Source organism: Equus caballus, chromosome 23 (assembly GCF_041296265.1).
Source record: "Equus caballus isolate H_3958 breed thoroughbred chromosome 23, TB-T2T, whole genome shotgun sequence".
NCBI lineage: Eukaryota > Metazoa > Chordata > Mammalia > Perissodactyla > Equidae > Equus > Equus caballus.
This window is the reverse complement of record NC_091706.1, coordinates 19,876,527-19,894,113: the sequence shown is the minus strand read 5'-3', so window position 1 is coordinate 19,894,113 and position 17,587 is coordinate 19,876,527. Positions and strand designations below refer to the sequence as shown.

The following is a 17,587-nucleotide window of genomic DNA, read 5'->3' as shown; positions in this document are numbered from 1 at the left end:
CAAGCACACTTGATGTAATTTCTTGGTACTTTAATGTTGTAAAAGAATGAAATCCAGCGAAAAGTCTTTTTTTCCTGAATTCCTTGAAACAGATCACATAAAACATTTGACGATGGGTCAGAACAGAGGTAACTTTTAGAAGCTTTTAATTAGTTCATTGACTCGAACTCCTCAGGACTGGGTCGGGGAATTAGCTTGCACAACTAGGACCACGGCGTTGCGGAGGGCTACGTGTTAAATGGCCGGGGCACTTGCTTCCTCCAGTTCAGTCCTCCTTAAGGAGGTAAACCCAAGGGTTTATGGAAATAGAAAAGGAAAACTAGAAGATGAAGAGAGGGCTTTTAAATTTCCTATAAAATAACTTCAGGGTTAAATAATTACTTTTTAATTTCATTATGGGATAATTTAAACTTACAGAAAATAAACGTATATGCAAGACAAAGCAGTACCCGCCACTGTATTCATCACTGAGCTTCAACAATTATCAGCACATGGCCAATCTTGTCTCATCCGTATCCCCGCTGATTTACTTCCCTCTCGTATTGTTTTGAGGCAAACCTGTAAGTTAAATGTTGACATTCTCTCCCAGGTAAAAACTCCTTTAGGGGTAATCTTTCTTTTTTCTACCAGGACTAGAGATATCCAAAAGCTTAAGAATAGGAAGGAACTTGGAGAGACCAACTGTCCTGGTTACTGTCTTTCTCCCCTTACCCTTACCCCACCCCAGATCCATTTCCACCATTCTCTGTCCTGCTGGGTACTGGCAGTGTGCACATTTGTGACTGTATACCCACGCTCACTTCCCTCCCTTGTAAGTGGTGTTTCCCATTGGCCTCTGGTTAGTTTCAGACAAGGGGAAACACCTGCAGGAGGTCTGAGGCTGGGAGGAGAGAGAGACTGGGGTATTTATTCCTCCCAGAGCCACAACTCTGCTCCCTCCCTCCATGGTTCTGGAGGGGCTGTGTCCCCACAGCTCCAGTTTCTGTCAGGTGTCCCCTCTTCCACTATTGAGGCTTTTGCTTCAGGCCTGGGGTGTTAAAGCTGCCCCACTGCTGCCTGTCCCTGAGTGCTTCACCATACCTTGACTCTGACCTCCTGAGTCACTGTAAGAAGTCATGCACCCTGCACCTAACTCGGACATGACAGAAAGCAGATGCTTACGACTCTTGAATGGACCTGATTCCACCCAAGAAAAAAGGAAAATACTTTGCTGCCCTTTCAAGCAAAGAAGTCATCATCACCATCTTTCAAAGTGGTTTCTTTCTCCCCATCTTCTCAACCCTGTTCCAGGAAAATGCAGATAAGAAAAGAAGTCAGGTAGTTCCTCGTCAGAGTATGATGCCCTTTGTTGGACATATTTTCAAGTAATTGACGTAAAGGAAGAGAGATGGGGAAAGAAATGGTGTGCTCAGGGAAATGAGAAGAAGATTGTTCTTGGGGAATAAGATTTCCCTGGAAAGACACCCTCCTTCATGGGAAAGAGTTTGATTCTTTTTCCTGCAGACCCAAGGGGTACCTCGAAGGTGGGAAGCAGCTCCTGTCTCCATCCTGTACCCATGAGCTCTCAACTCCAGGAGACATTGAGGGGCCCCCCCTTGTGATGGGGCAGCCAGGGCAGGCTTCCCGGGTGGGCCCCAGCACATGGCACATGAGGCTTCACAGATCTGGCAGCAGCCGTGCTTGTCGATGCATTCTCCTGGGGAGCAAAATCTAATTGTTTACCTCATTTCTCCACTGCAGTGCTGCCTGGGCTCAGTCTGAGAGCAGCCAGATGTCTCTCTGACTAAAAGCAACAGAGGCAATTAGACTTTGGGTGGTGAACGTGACATAGTCTACACAGAAATTGAAATACAATGATGTACACCTGAAATTTACATAATGTAATAAACCAATGTTACCTCAATAAAAAATAATAAAAAGAAAGGCAGTTTTTTGTTTGTTTGTTTATGTTTTTGTGAGGAAGATTGGCCCTGAGCTAACATCTGTGCCAATCTTCCTCTATTTTTTGTGGGATGCTGCCACAGCGTGGCTTGACCAGTGGGGCTAGGTCCATACCCGGAATCTGAACCTGTGAGCTCCAGACCGCCAAAGCAGAGTGCATGAACCTAACCATCATGCCACTGGACCAGTCACAGAAAGGCAGTTTTAAAAACTTCAAAATAAAATAAAAGCAATAGAGCCAATGTAGAAGAGATCTTGAATGGCTCCAGTTGTCAGTCCTAAATCTTGACCTTAAAATAAGAACTATTCCTCTCCCAAGGGCCTCAGAAGTTGGAACCTCAAAAAGTTATGAGGCAGTGACATAATTTTGGATCCAGTCAACATGTGTGACAGATTTCATAAGTAGGGAGAGGCCAAGCAGGGCTTCCCACAGGATCCCTTTACTGAGCTCCTACTGACTTCCCCATTAAAGGCTGAGGGCTCCTGGCCCACAGAGACCCAATTTATGTCCTTGGTTCAAGTCAAGAAACAAGCAGGACCCACCCAGATCTTGTCCCACCACTGTGGGGGATGGTGGTTACTAGTCAAGAACAGGAGTTGGAGCTTGGCTGACATTTGATAGATGTGAGCTGCATCTCACCCTGAAAGAGTAACAATGAAGAGATAGCCAGAGAATTCTTCGTTTGATTGGCAGTTATCTTTCTCAAGGAACAACACATACGTGGCTTTTCCACAGAAGCAAGTCCAGCCTCACAAACTTCTTGTGAACATTTTAAGAAATTATTCCCATGGCAAATGAGATGGAGAGAAGCCAACCTCATTGAAGGTAATAATCCACTGCCGGATCTCTACTCATTGAATTCAACACCCTACTCATGCTGCACTCATCCTCTCCTCCCATTGTCTTATAAGAAATCAACATGTTTCTTTAGTCTGATCCAAAGATCACCTTTGTCTGGTTTGAAAACTGCTCAGAAAATATAGTTTCAGATTTCAGCAGAGTCACAACCTTCACTTGTCCTCCACCTCACACCCAACTTGCATAGCTCTGGAGGCATCTGAACATTGTCAATCTGAGATCCAGCCAGGGTGGTGAGGTAGCAGTTACTCACCCATGGTTTCATCAAGTGGTCTTACTGAAAATCTGAGATTCATTGCCTGATTTATTATAGTTGCATTGAAAAAAGCCCTGGAAACATAGACTCGACTGGTGAGAAATGGACAAAGTCCACCCCTCTGGCTTTTCCCATAGCTTTACGGAACTAGTACCATTGGGTAAGGTTAATCTTATATACATAAATCTTCCACTTGCTAGCCCCAAACCACAGAAATGAAAATGAGGAGGTGGCTAGAGTTTGTCCTTACATAGCAGAAAAAGCTTTTCATGTAGAGTTATTCTATGTTTTGTTAACTAAAGGGGAAAAGCACATATTAGAGCAATGCACGTATCTAACAGTGGCACACTCTGCACATCCTGGACTCTGCTCTTCTGTGTCTTCCAATTATTGCCACAGTAGAGTGTGACCAGGAACCTGATATGTAATGTTTAGACTGAGACTGTGGTTCTTAGCTCAGGAGTGACTCCCAGGAGCCCACTCCTTGCTCAGCCAAATCAAATGCTACTTAGATGTTTTCAAGAGTTACAGCATGTCCACACTCAGAGTCTCCTTTGTAAGTACAGATGATGCACAGCTAGGGAAAGAAAGGGTTAATCAGATAGTACTGTGAAAATTTTAAGTTCTCTGTATCTCTTGTTTGCCTCCTCATTGGCTTCCCTAAGCCAGCTGGTGGCACTGATACCTTGGCCTCATTCTTCCTGGATCTGATCAACTATAATGGCCTCAATTGGCACCCACAAGTGCCATCTTAGACATAATCATCAGTAGGAATTATCCCATCTCCAAGATTTCGAATACCCCCTCCAAACACAACCTTCTTATGCCCCACTATGAGTCTAGCTCACCCCAGGTGGCACCCTAGGCTGCTTGGTCATCTTTTCATTCATCTTTCAAGTTTCCTCTTGCATTCTTCACTTGTGTTAGGCTGACCCTTCCCAAGACCCAAGTCCCACCCACTCTTTCTCAGAGGGTGACCCCACTACCTAATTTGCTGATAAGATACCGAGTTTCCCCAGTGTCCTTTCTCTTGGTATCAAAATTCCTCTCTATCCTCTAGACTGTTCACTTGTCTTCTGTCTCTGAGGAAGGTCTGTCTCTCCTCTTGGCCATTGTCAACTCTCCATCTAATGCTCTTACTCTTCCCTCAGGATATTTCTCCACCAGTCTCCCTGTCTTCAATATTTTCGTCACATCTCCCGTCACCCTCTGACCTCCAAAATTCTTCCCAACCAAAAACCTTCCCAAGCACTTTCCTTCCCTGAGTGACTCTAAAAACATGCTTTTTCCTCCTACTATTTGGAAACAAAATGGAGAAAACCTCATGACTTTGAAGCTTGTGTAAGAGAGTCAGCATAGGACAGCTAAACTGTGCATCTCAAGTCTGCATGCTTCTTAACTTTAGAGCAAGCTTTGGCTTTAGAACAGATGAGAATAGAGGGACTGCCCGGATTTTTGTATTTATGTAACACTTGATCCTGGATGCCACTAAAGGATGTTGGTATCTCTGAGGGACCCCAGGCACCTAGTTCAAGCCTTGGAAAGAATAGGTCCCAGATGCAGTGTAGGATTATTTGTCATTCTGATATCTAGAAGGAAAAGGGGTCAGCTGGACCACAAAAGGCTGATATTGTTGCCTGCTATACTCACGTTCAAACTGTTAACATGTTCACCATCAGAGTGCCTTTCTCTATGGAGCGGGTAGAACAGACTGCAGTATTCTGTAGATTGGAAAAAATGGAGGTGCAACAAGCACCTCTGTTAACAACAGCTGGAAACACGAGCAGATTAACCTCCCAGGACACAGACTCTACACTGACTTAGGGAACAATGGTACCAGTCCTACTGAATAGTTCTTTGTGGTACCAGCCCTGATATCAGTTTCCCTACATTAAACCCAGCTTCTGTGGGGTTAAAAGCAAAAGCGCCCATCTCCTTTCCCTGCTTCTTTAGCTACATTCATATGTAAATATCGGTTTCTTTAACCTTTATTTCCCTGAGCTTCACAACACAAATAGAAGGTACAACCTGTTAAAGCCAGTTGGCCTCACTGTTGGGCTCACACTAAAGTTTTGGCTAAATACATGTCTTTGAAGTTTATTTACAGGGAAACTGATATCCAGAGAATATCAAGAAACTGAAACTTCCCAGACCCCAACTCCTCAGCTTCCTGGCTCCAGAATCCACCAGCCACCACTGAGCCACACAACCAAGGACCCTCACTTGCAGCTTCCCTCATCTCCCCATCCCCCTTCCTGCAAGCAGCCTCACAAGGCCAAAACCAGGCTGGCAGGAAGGTGCCAACCAGCAAGGCCACATGCCCCCCCTCCCCTACCTAAAACCCCAAATAAAAACCCCTACCTTTTTCCCTTTGAGGAGGTGGACCTGAGTTTTAGCTCCCATCTCCTAATGTGGCTGCCTTTTGATAATAAAAGCCCCTTTCCTTGCCACATGCCTGGTGTTCCAGTTTTTTATTTTTGGTCCCTCTTATGTGATGGTAAATGAACCTGTGTTTTTGTCTGGTAACACTTGCACCAGGTGCTGTGTAAGTATCTTACACCGCTATCTTACTATTTCCATGAAAATCTGTGAGGTTGGTGCGGCTTTAACTCCATTTTACAGATGAGGAAACCAAGACTGCATGAGGGTGGCTTAGCCACTGGGCGGGCTGCCTTAAGTGAGAGACTGTAACTTGAAACAGCTTCCAAATTTCCTCTTCAATTGATGGTAATCTGGAGATTCAGGGAAAATAAGAGAATCTAACAACTAGATAGAGAAAAAGTATTAATAAATTGCTGCTATGGAAATGGGAGAAAGAGATTAAACAAAAGGTAGAAACAAGTGGAAGTTGAATATATCAAGTGAGTCAGTAAAGGTTTTGACGATAACAAGGGGTAACATTTATTGGGTACCTACCATGGACCAAGCACACTTCTAAATGTGTTACATGAATTGCACTGAATTCTTCCAACAACCCTGTGAGAATGGTATAATTTTTGTCCCCATCATACAGACAAAGAACTGAGGTACAGAAGTTAAGTAAGGTTCCTAAGGTCATACAGCTACTAAGTGGAAGGACAGAATCTGAACCCAGACAGCCAGACCCCAGAGCTGTAATATTATTACTTGTAACCAGCAGAGCCTTATAATATTGCTTTAAATCTTTCCATCCCCATGACATGGGAGCTACTGTGCACCCTCTTCTAACATATGAGGGACATGCAGTGTAGAGAGGTTGTGTATTCATCCTGCAATCACATCGTCGGTGGGGGGCAGAATCGGGTACTACATCCTTCCTTCTAGAGCTGTGTTTCCCCTGTGCATGGCGTGGACACTGATCACTGAGGGATGTGAATGGATGCTACCAGAAATAGAAGGATTTCAAGATCAAACATGTTTGGGGAAACTCTGAGTTAAGCAAAATTAAACAGGCTCCCTTTGAGCAGCTTCATAAACCCGAGCGGCAAACTTCCTCATTTTCATTTTATCTAAATCACGTTTAGGTATGTTTGTTGAATTTGAAATCATTGCAAAACCTAGAATGAAGGAATTCTCCATGTAATGATACAGAAAGACGGTTTTGAGATGAAACAGCATCTAGAGATGAGCTGCGCCTCAGTGTGCACGGAGTGAACCCGTTAAAGAACAAGCCTCCACGTGCACTGTGCACTGGGAAACCGGAGACATGCCCAGAGCTCTGCAGTGACAGCTTCCTGATGGGAGATGGGGGTTTGTTCCAACATTGTGGTGATGTTTGAATTTCTGATTTTCACTTCAGGAATTTGTTTTAAATTGCAAATTGAGATAAAGTGGTTGCAATCCTCTAACACAAACTCTAGTTAAATATGTTTGCAAAGCATGGTGGTAAAGATAATTTCCGAAGGAACAAAAGCCATTTAGGGTCTTGGTCAGGTTGCACCTCACGTTCCTGTTCCCTTCTGATGTCTGTCCAGGGACCCTGCTGACTCACATCTGTGCTCAGGTGTAATCGCAGCTGGGATTCTGTTTTCTATTCTGCTTTTTTCACTTAATGGATGTCAAAGAGTCTTCATTCTTTCTGCCTCACTTAGTCTGTGCCTCCTGGTTGGGTACTGAGTATTTCCAAATTATATTGTTACAAAAGTGAGCTATGAACATGTTTGAATATACTCATAGCTTTGTTTTCTCTTGGCTTTGTAAAGGATTTCCTTAGAATTCCCAAGAGTAGGATTCTTGGGTCAAAACCTATAAATTTCTGTGGCTCTTGATTGCCTTTCAAATGGACTGTACTTATACTGCCACCAGTAATATCTGAGTACCACTTTCTCCATTTACTATATAATTGTCTTGATTATGTACTACACATTCATATACTGTATAATTATTTTTGTGAAGATTGCAATAGTCAAATGGTACATCACTGAGGTTTCATTTTGTATTTCTTTCATAACTTGTGACTCAATATTTTCTCTTAAGTACGTTAGCATGTGAAAGGAAGGAGAGTTTGGAAGCAATGATACCAGCTCTGGAGCCAGATTGCCGAGCTCAAAAACTGGGCACCATCGTTTGCCAACTCAGGCTTAAGTAAGCCATTAGCCTCTGCAAGCCTCAGCTTCTTCACTGGTAAAAAAAAAATAAAATAAATTTTAAGCAATTTAGTTCTGACATAATGAGCCCTTAATGAACATTAGCAGTTTATTCATTATTACCGTTTATATTTTCTCTTGTCTAGACTTTGTTCACATCTTTAATTCACAGGTAAAGGTAACATTTTCAGTCCCCGAAATGAGAAACTATAATTCTGGTTTGCTAACAAATACCTAAATACTCTCAATTTAATTCCACGCCAAACATGCATCATACAGAAGAGAATCCTAGCTTCTGGGGGGAAAATACAACCATAAATAATCTGTTTGCTTGATCTCAAGGATTCACAAAATGGTTATTTGCTGAGCCTCTGGGGAAATTATAGGCTTGGTCAATAGAGTTAAAAACTATTCAGGGCACAGCGCATCCATTGTCAGGCTGAAAGGAACTTTGGAGAGCATCTAGTCCTGCTGGAAACACCAGCTCAGAGAACAATCACTAGGTTGTGGGGTGGGGGTGGATTCTGTGGGCCAATAAATTAGTAATAAGAATAAGAAAGTGGTGACTATCAGGATACAGTTGATGGAGAGGGAGGGTCAAAGATGATTCAGAAGTTTCGGGCACACGTAACTGAGTGGAATAGGATGGTGACACCACTTACGGTGTCAGAGTAACACTGGAGGAGGAGCAGGTTGGCACGAGGTGGGGAGGGAAGATGGTCCCATTTCCTCCTGACACCAACCGATTCCGACACCCTTCAATGGGTTCCTACTGCCATGGGGAAAATTCAAAGGAATCATCAAAAAACATCCTGCAAGTAATAAGTGATTATAGCAAGGTTGCAGGATACACGGCGAATATATGAAAGTTAATCACCTTCCTACATGCCAGCAAAAACAAATGGAATTTGAAATTAAAAACATATTACTATTTATATTAGCACCACCAAAAATAAAATACTTAGGTATAAATCTAACAAAATATATTAATTCAAAATGGACTGTGGACCTAAATGTAAAATGCAAAACTATAAAATTCATATAACATGACTTAGGAGAAAATCTAGATGACCTTGGGTATGGTGATGACTTTTCAGATATACTACAAAAGCATGATCCACGAAAGAAACAATTGACAAGATGGACTTCACTAAAATTTAAAGCTTCTGCCCTGTGAAAGATGCTGTCAAGGGAATGAGAAGACAAGCCACAGACTGGGAGAAAATATTTGCAAAAGACACAACTGATAAGAACTGTTATCTAAGATATACAAAGAATTCAAAACCAATAAGAAAATCAAAAACCTGATTCAAATTGGTTAAAAGACCTGAGCAGAGACCTTGCCAAAGATTATATACAGATGGCAAATAAGCCTGTGCAAAGGTGCCCCACATCATACGCCATCAAGGAAATGCAAATGGAAACAACAACGAAATGAGCTCCCACTAACCTTCCGTTAAACCCTGGTCCTGAGAAAGACCCAAGGGGCCTCATCCAAAGCCACATTCCCCCCTTGGCCTAAACCCTTCCAGCCTGGAACTTCAGCCCCTAATTCACCTGGCTACGTCCTCCTTATTGTCCAGGTCTCATTGTAAAGACCGCTTTCTAGGGAGACCTACCCTGAGTAATCCCCTTCCCAATGTGCATATGTTATTTTATATGTTCATTATTCTGGTAAGACAGAATCTTTGCCTTCTAGGCAGATTACTCAGAAAGAAAGAAAACCTCTTTATAACCTCTTATTAATAATAGACCAATAATCTAGGAAAATTTTGTCATCCTTACAGAGAGAACATCAAATTCTGGTTTTGTATCAGTATAATATTTGATGCTAAAGCTCAAAAAAGCTTCTTGTAAGTGAAACCTTAGGCAGCTTTGACAATGACAAACAAAATTCCCTCTGTGAGAAACTTCTACAACTTTCTACGTCCCTTCTGGATTTTCCTGCGCTTTTCTTTTTCTCTTCCTGGAACAACCAGTCATTTTACTCTAGGGTAAAATTCTTTTCCCTTTCTTAAATACATCCTGATTCATGGCGTACAAAGTTGTTCCTTTCCGGCATATTTCTCCAGGCAGAGTCTCACCCACTGTTATGGGCTGAACTGTGTTCTTCTAAAGTCCACACATGGACGTCCTAACCCCCAGCACCTCAGAGTCTGACTGTAGCTGCAGACAGGCCTTTAAAGAGGTGAGTAAGTTAAACGAGGTCATTGGGGGGCCCTGACCCCATATGACTGGTGCCCTTCTAAGAAGAGGCGATGGGCACAGACACACACAAAGGGAAAACCTGCTGAAGACACAGGGAGAGCACGGCCGTCTACAAGTCAAGGAGAGACATCTCAGAAGAAACCAACCCTGCCGACTCTTCACCTTGGACTTCCAGCCTCCAGAGTTGTGAGAAAATAAAATTCTGTTGTTTAAGCCGCTCAGTCTCTGGTACTTTGTTATGGTAGCCCAGCAACCAACACACTGAGAGGAAACTGAGGCAGATGGTTGTGACTGTCTGCCATCCACCAGGGTACTGTGGCAGACCAGCCAAGGACGACGAGGGATGGGTGGTTTTAAGATCAGTGTAAGTTCTCTGCTCGGAGCCCAGTCCCTTACAGACAAGCCCCCGCCAGGGGATTTGCTAACAGGTTTCTGTTCTGGCCAGAAGGAAAACTCTGAGCTCCGCGGATGTCTGCTGCTGTATAATGCATGCTTCCCAGGCCTTCAAGGTGAGAGTTTTGGGAAACTTCTTAGAAGTGACTAACTCTTCTATTTTTAAAAACAAGGTAACATACCGTGAACTTACTTTCACAGAGTTTTTTAGGTAAATGAAGAAGTCGACGTGTTCTCCATTTCACAGTGAGGGTTGGAAGGTCGCCTGTCAGCTCCTCTGCCCCTCCTTCAGCGTGACCCTGGAGAGGACCTGCTTAGCCTCGGCCCCAAATATGCGCTGGAGTCCACCTTCATTAATTATAGCTCATCCTTCATAATTAAAGGACTGCTTCGAGTCACAAGTTGCTTCTTTTCCATTTGTAATTTAGTTGTGTAACACTAAGAAAAATGTTTTCCCCAAAAACTATGACCTGTCCACAAAGCCAGCTATCCACAGGACTGAAGGTATTGCGTGGGGGGCGCAGGGGTGGGCTCATCCCAGGCGACCTGCAGAGTGCCCAGTGCCCGCTGAAATCTGAGCAGTATTGGCCGTTCCCTCCCTGTAGCCACGCAGGAATGCGGGCCCAGTGTGGCCAGAGCTTCTCTTTTTTTCCCAAAAAGTCTTTATTTTTTAGAAAATGTAAAACCTGATTTTAAATTTTGGCTCATTTTTTCAATTTTTTTTAAAACACAAGGCATCAAATCAAATTGGGTTCACGCATCATCCATTTTCAGATCTCTGTCTTAGAAACTGCTGTACCTGGTGATTACATCCTCAGGTGAATGAAAAATTCTGACCTATGATGAACATACTGTACATTTTTCATGAAATGAGGTGGCGGGAAACAGAAATTGATGCTGTTGAAATCAATCTCTTGTTTCTCAATTTGCGTTTTCTGTATGTGTAAATTATTGCAAGCACATTAAGTAAAGGAGTCTTTTATGGGCCACCAGAGGAATTGTGGCACTATTTTTTAATATTCATGCTAATGAAAAATATATTCAAGGTTCTAGCTCAGGATGGCAAATGCCTAACTCCCCGCCTTTCAAGGGAGTTCCCGAATGGCCATTCCTAGGAATCCGGTGTGTTCCTCTTGGGCCTGTCTGTGTTCTTCCCCACATTGGCTTTGACACAGGAGCATGGCTTAGTGGTGTCGTGTTTCCTTGGTGCAGATCTGTGGCCAGTGCCATGTATGGTTAGACCAGAGTTTCTCAACTTTGGTGCTTTTGACGTCTTTGGCCAGATAATCTTCCATTGTGGGGGTTGTCCTGTGCATTGTAGGATGTGCAGCAGCATCCCTGGCTCTAATGAGACAGCACTACACACCTGTTACAATGGCCAAATCCAAAACACTCACAGCACCAAGTGCTGGTGAGGATGCGGAGCTGCAGGAACTCTTACCCATTGCTGGTGCGAATGTGAAATGGTACAGGAACTTTGGAGGTTTCCTGCAAAACTAAACATACTCTTACCACATGATCCAGCAATCACGCCCCTTGGTATTCATGCAAATGAGTTGAAAACTTATGTCCACACAAAAACCTGCACACGGATGTTTATGGCAGTTTTAGTCACAATCGCCAACACTAGGAAGCAACCAAGCTGCCCTTCAGTCAGTGAATGCATATATCAACTGTGGTATGTTCAGACAGTGGAATATTCTTCAGCACTTAAAAAAAGCTATCAAGCCATGAAAAGACAAGGAGGGAATTTAAATGCATATTTCTAAGTGAAAGAAACTAATCTAAAGACTGCCTACTGTATGATTCCAACTATTTGACATCAGGAAAAGGTAAAACCGTGGAGACTATAAAAAGATTAGTGGTTGCCTGGGAGCAGGGGAGAGTGAGGGATGACCAGGCAGAGCACAGAGGGTTTTTAGGGTGATGAAATTGTTCTGTACGATACTATAATGATGCAAACATGCTATTGTACATGTGTCAAAATGCATAGAATTTACAATACCAAGAGTGAGCCCTAAGGCAAACTAGACTTTGTGTGAAAATGATGTGTCCATGTAGATTCATCCACTGTAACAAAGGTTCTACTCTGGTGAGAGGTGTTGATAGTGGGGGTCGCTGTGGTGGGCAGGGGCAGCGGGCACATGGGAACTGCATATTTTCTGCTCAGTTTTGCTGTACACCTAAAACGCCTCTAAAAAAATAATGTGTGTTTAAAAGGAAAAACAGTATTGGCAAAACAGAGCTCACTAGCTAGTTTGGTTATCTAATCCTGCAGAACAAACGACCCAAAACTTAATGACAACATGATTTGTTACTTCTCATGATTCTGTGGGTTGGCTAGGGCTCAGCTGGGTGTTTCTTCTTCTGGGAGCTCAGCTGGAGCCGAAATGTCCAAGACACTTGGGGCCTCTCTTCATATGGCCCCCTCTCTGACAGGGTGGCTAAGAGCAAGCGTTCAAACTACGTGACATGGGTGCTGCAGATCTCTGTGGGCCCACTCTGTGATCACACAGCATCGCTTCTGCCTAATTCTATTGGTCAGAATTACAGGTCAAGGCCACTTTAGTAGGGAGGGAACACAAGTTCCACCTGTCAATAGAAGGAGTAGCAAAGAATTGGTGGCATTTTTAATCCACCACATTATCGTATTATCAGTAATAACTTTCCAATCTAAAACCCCCTACATATACTTTTTTTCCTCTTCAAAATATAGCTGTAGTCCATGCGGAAAACAGCTTAGCAAATCACAGAAATTTCCCATGCAGCTGTATTCTTTATACATTGGCCTGAAAAAATGGCAGACCCTAAAATTTTTTATCTTAATTGTGAAAAAGGAGAAAGAAAACACCAGTAATTTTAGAGACAAACTAAAATAATTAAATACGTAATTACTTTTGGTAACATTTGCCAATTTTATGATGAGTAAATCCTACCTTAAAAGGAGTTTTCTGAAAAGAAGTGAAAGCTTATTCCCAGAATCTGAGACGTATTTACTAATTATTGTGAAAATGCTCCAGTGTCTTTAAGGTTTTCTTACCTCTCTCTTCAGAAACTTTTAGCATGTCTTTTTCTCCTATACCATCATTGTACCAAATATATAATTAAAAACATTTTTTTCAGGAGGCTGGCCTGGTGGTCAACTGGTTGAGTTCACATGCTCTGCTGCAGCAGCCTGGCTTCACAGGTTCGGATCCCAGGTGCAGACCTAGCACTGCTCGTCAAGCCATGCTGTGGTGGCATCCCCCATAAATAGAGAAAGACTGGCTCAGGACCAATCTTCCTCACAAAAAAAGAAACAAAACATTTTTTTAATGGGAAAGAAGTCTGAATTCTTCTGTTGTATAATTCTGACTTTTCTGCTCCATATTATCCTTCCTAATGAAACATATATTCAAAACAAGCTCCAAAAATCATAACTTTTCAAATTAGAACAATGTATTATCAAATACTCTGTGACTGAGGAAAGAGGTGGAATGTGGTGGTCATGCCTCGCAAAGAACCAGATCCAAGTGCACGAAGCAGGGAGCAACCCAGATTTTCTAGAGAGGGTGGAATTCTCCTGCACCCAGCACAACGCCTGAAGTGAACGTCATTTTCCCGTTTGCGTTTCTAATGCCAAATATCAGTGAAGGAAAAAACAAAGTGGTAATGTGCCACCTTGTGGATGCACGAGGAATGGAATTATTGTAGGGGGAGTTTTTTTGTTTTTTTTGTTGGTGAGAATTTAACATTGTATTTTTATGGGGTTTTTTTCCAATTATGGAAGCAATAATTGTTCTGTGCAAAAAACACAGGAAAAACGTGAAGAAGAGTGGATCCTCAAATATAAGTGGAGTATATGAAAAACATTAGTAACTATTCCAATCTTGATTTGGAGTGCACCCTATTGAAGCAGCAAATAAATGAATGAATTTTTCTTAAAAAAACCTGATTTTTTAGGTCAGCTCTTGGCCTCTAGGACTGGTCTGACATTAGGATCTGATCTTCCAAAAACATTATTAACGTCCCACTTGGATAGAAGGTCATGCTAACATTTTGTTTACATTCCATACAGGAGGAAAACATTTATTAGTACTACTGATAACTCTCTGGTGCCATGTGTGGTGTGTATTCATTACACAATCAACTCAAACATTTCACTATGAGTTATTACGGGATGGTTGGATATAGAAGACCTCAAGATCAGTAAATTCCCAGAAAGGGTGATCTTAGGTCCACTGTCAAAGACAGAATTCAGAGCTGCATGGCACTCTAGTATTTCATAGATTCTTCATGTTCTTTTTTTTAAATTGAATATATTTGACATATAACATGTACATTTAAGGTGAACAGTAAATTTAAGGTATACAACATGTTGATTTGATACATTTATATATTGTAACATGATTGTAACATATTTAGCACTCTATCACATCCATAATGACCCCTTCTTTTTAGCAGTTGACATGATTAAGTTCTATTCCATGTTCTTTGGGGTTTAACAAACCCCAGGCTCTAGGTCTGTTTCTTTTTCCGCAAAATGATTGCATTAGACCAGATCAGCAATTTTCAAACTGTCTCCTGCAAGAAATTCCAAAAATACTTGATCCAAATTTCATTGTAAATATTTATTTTATGAATTTAGTTTATACAACAGTATGCTAAAATGTACATTTCCTGAATTTGGTATGTCATAAAAAGTGTATACAGTGATATGAACCAAATCTGGACATGTCAGAGACTTTCAACATGTTAACGTGTTCTCATTGAGTAAATTTATACTGTACAAAGTAAATTTTCTAAGTTTAAACTACAAAATACATTTGTGGTAATATCGCTTTTCTTTCTTTCTATTTTATACTGAGGTTTCCTGTGAGATTTTACATGTCTGTTTTCAAGACTGGAATTCTGAAGACCCTGACACCTCACTCAGCTCATTTGTATTGTAGTGTCATTATAATACATTCTCTGCAGCAGACCAGCAGGTGGTCACAGTAAAAACAGCTAATACTGAGGGCTCACTGTGCATAAGACACTGATTTATCTGCTTTCCATGCATTGACTCTTCAATCCTTCTAATGCTTTACGAGGTGGCCGTTGTTACTACTCCCATCTGATAGTCAGGAAACTGGGCACCAAGAGGTGAACTAATGCCCAAAAGAAGTGGGAAAGGCAGGGTCCCCCTTCTACCTCCTCCTCAGCTCTGTCAGCTCACAGCAGCGTCTTCCTGCTCTGGTTTGAATATTGCACATTCCTGCCTCAGAACTGAGACTAATGGAACTGGCCCCAGCTTGACACCTTTTCCTACCTCCTCTCTGTTTAGCTGATTCACACCCATCCTGAGGGTCCAGCTCAAGTCGCCCCTTTCCAGAAAGCATCGCCCAGTGTACCTAACTCACAGGGCTCCCCAGTCTCTCTGGTCCACTGTAGCATTGGCTCATACCAGGAGGCCTGTTCATGCAAAGGCCCAGGGATGAGTTAGAGGAACCACAAAAGTTCCTGAGAGAAGTGTGGGTGTGATAAGGAGGGCCCTGTGAAGAATGGTTTAGCTTAGACTTACCCCATGACATAGGCGGCATGCAGAGGCTTTTGGTGTGGCTTGATCAGATTGGCATTTGAGAAAGTTCACTGCAGCATGAAAAATTGATTGGGATTAACTGGGGTCAAATCTAAGGCATGGCAGAACCAAAAGGAGTCTGTAAGAACTGGGTGGGTAACATGTTGGATTCAGTTGTGGAGGGGGAAGAGAGAAGGATTGGGAGAGACTTGGTGACTTTAGATATTGAGGGTGTGAACCCTGATGTCAGACTTACAGGCATAAAAAAAGTTAATTACTCTTGATTGAAATGAGGATAAGTCCTAAATTTCTATCTTCAACTCTGACTTCACTCCAGCTCCATCCTCATAAATCCAGTTGCCGCCTCCTCCTCCACATGAGTGTCCAGTAGGCATCTCACTATCAGCAACACAGAAACAGCCCTGGATTCCATAATTGGTCCTCTCCCAGTCTCCTCCTCAAATCGCCTGAACTCTAGGACTGAGTTGATGCACTCCACTAACTAGAGAATCTGAAATTCTGTAGTCAGTAACCTCAGTAACACAAAAAGTACTAATAAGCCAGATAGTCCCTGGAAAATTTAATTTGATTCTTCTAACTGAAGAAAGGAACATAATATGATTGGAATAGGTAGGATGTGCCTCTCCAGCAAATTTCCAAACCACAAATATCCCTTAAGCAGTTACTAGGGACTTTTTTTTCCCAGGGCTGAAATTTCAGAAGGTCACTTTGTCTATCCTTTTGAGGTCTACCCTAGGGTGGAACAGATCAGGGTGGGGTGGAGCAGAGTGGAGAATGGAAACAAACAGATCTTTTAAAATGGGTTTAGCCAAGCCCAGCCAGTAGGGCTCATAAGGCATTCTCAAAGGGTATAAGGTGTAGGGGAGCAGAATTCGCCACCCCAGAATATGTCCCTTTGGCTTGATTTTTTTTTTTTCTTGCTAGATTAGCAGTTTATTATAAAGGATATAACTCAGGAACAGCCAGATGGAAGAGATGTATAGAGCAAGGCACGTGGGAAAGGTCGTGGAGCTTCCACGCTCTCTCTGGGCATGCCATTCTCCCAACATCTCCACACGTTCACCAACCCAAAGGGCTTGATTATTTTTGAGAACAAAAGACTCATGAAGAAACTTTGACCTTCCCCCTAACTACCTAAAAGAACTTACGATAGAAGACCTGTTCCAGGAAGGCGCTCTCACCACAGACGACTGTAGTGTAACATGAGCTAGCTGTGGGGGACAGGGGAGACCTGGCAAGGCCTCTGATCAAAGTCCTCTCTATGTCCCATTGTCTCTGCAAGGCATGACAAACGTTTGTTTACTAAACATTTGCTTTTCCATCTCCTTGTGAACTGCCTTCCTCCACTTTGAGGTCCCAAAACCACTACTCCCAACATCCTCTTTTATCTTTAGCTGAAGGTGGTATTTAAGGTGGTGGCTTTGGCTATTCTGGTGAGTTACTCAGTTTTCCTAGGTTTCTTCCATGTATACAAGTTATTCAACTTTGTTTGATTTTCTCTTGTTGTTCTATCTCATATCAATTTAATTCTTAGACCAGCATCAATGTAAAATAACCAATATCCATTCTAGAGATAAGAGAGATAAGGTGAGTTTTACTTCAGCCAAATTTAGGATTGTAACCCTAGAAGGCATTTTCCAGGAAGGAAGAAAGCATTCTGGAGAAGCATGGTTCTCAGTACAGTATCCTACCTCTTTAGAACAAAGAACATACAGTAAACACGCCCAGGATACATATTCATCAAAGTTTCAAAGAGCTATTCAGTGGCAAATTAGCAGGTCAACATGACCCTAATGTTGGGGAAA

The 17,587-nt window shown here is 42.4% G+C and overlaps 1 long non-coding RNA gene across 1 annotated transcript in view; it reads left to right on the top strand.

The window, feature by feature from the left end:
- Positions 1 to 17,587, top strand: part of LOC138920314 (uncharacterized) — a 72,590-nt gene that overhangs the window by 37,289 nt on the left and 17,714 nt on the right. The window lies entirely within an intron of this gene.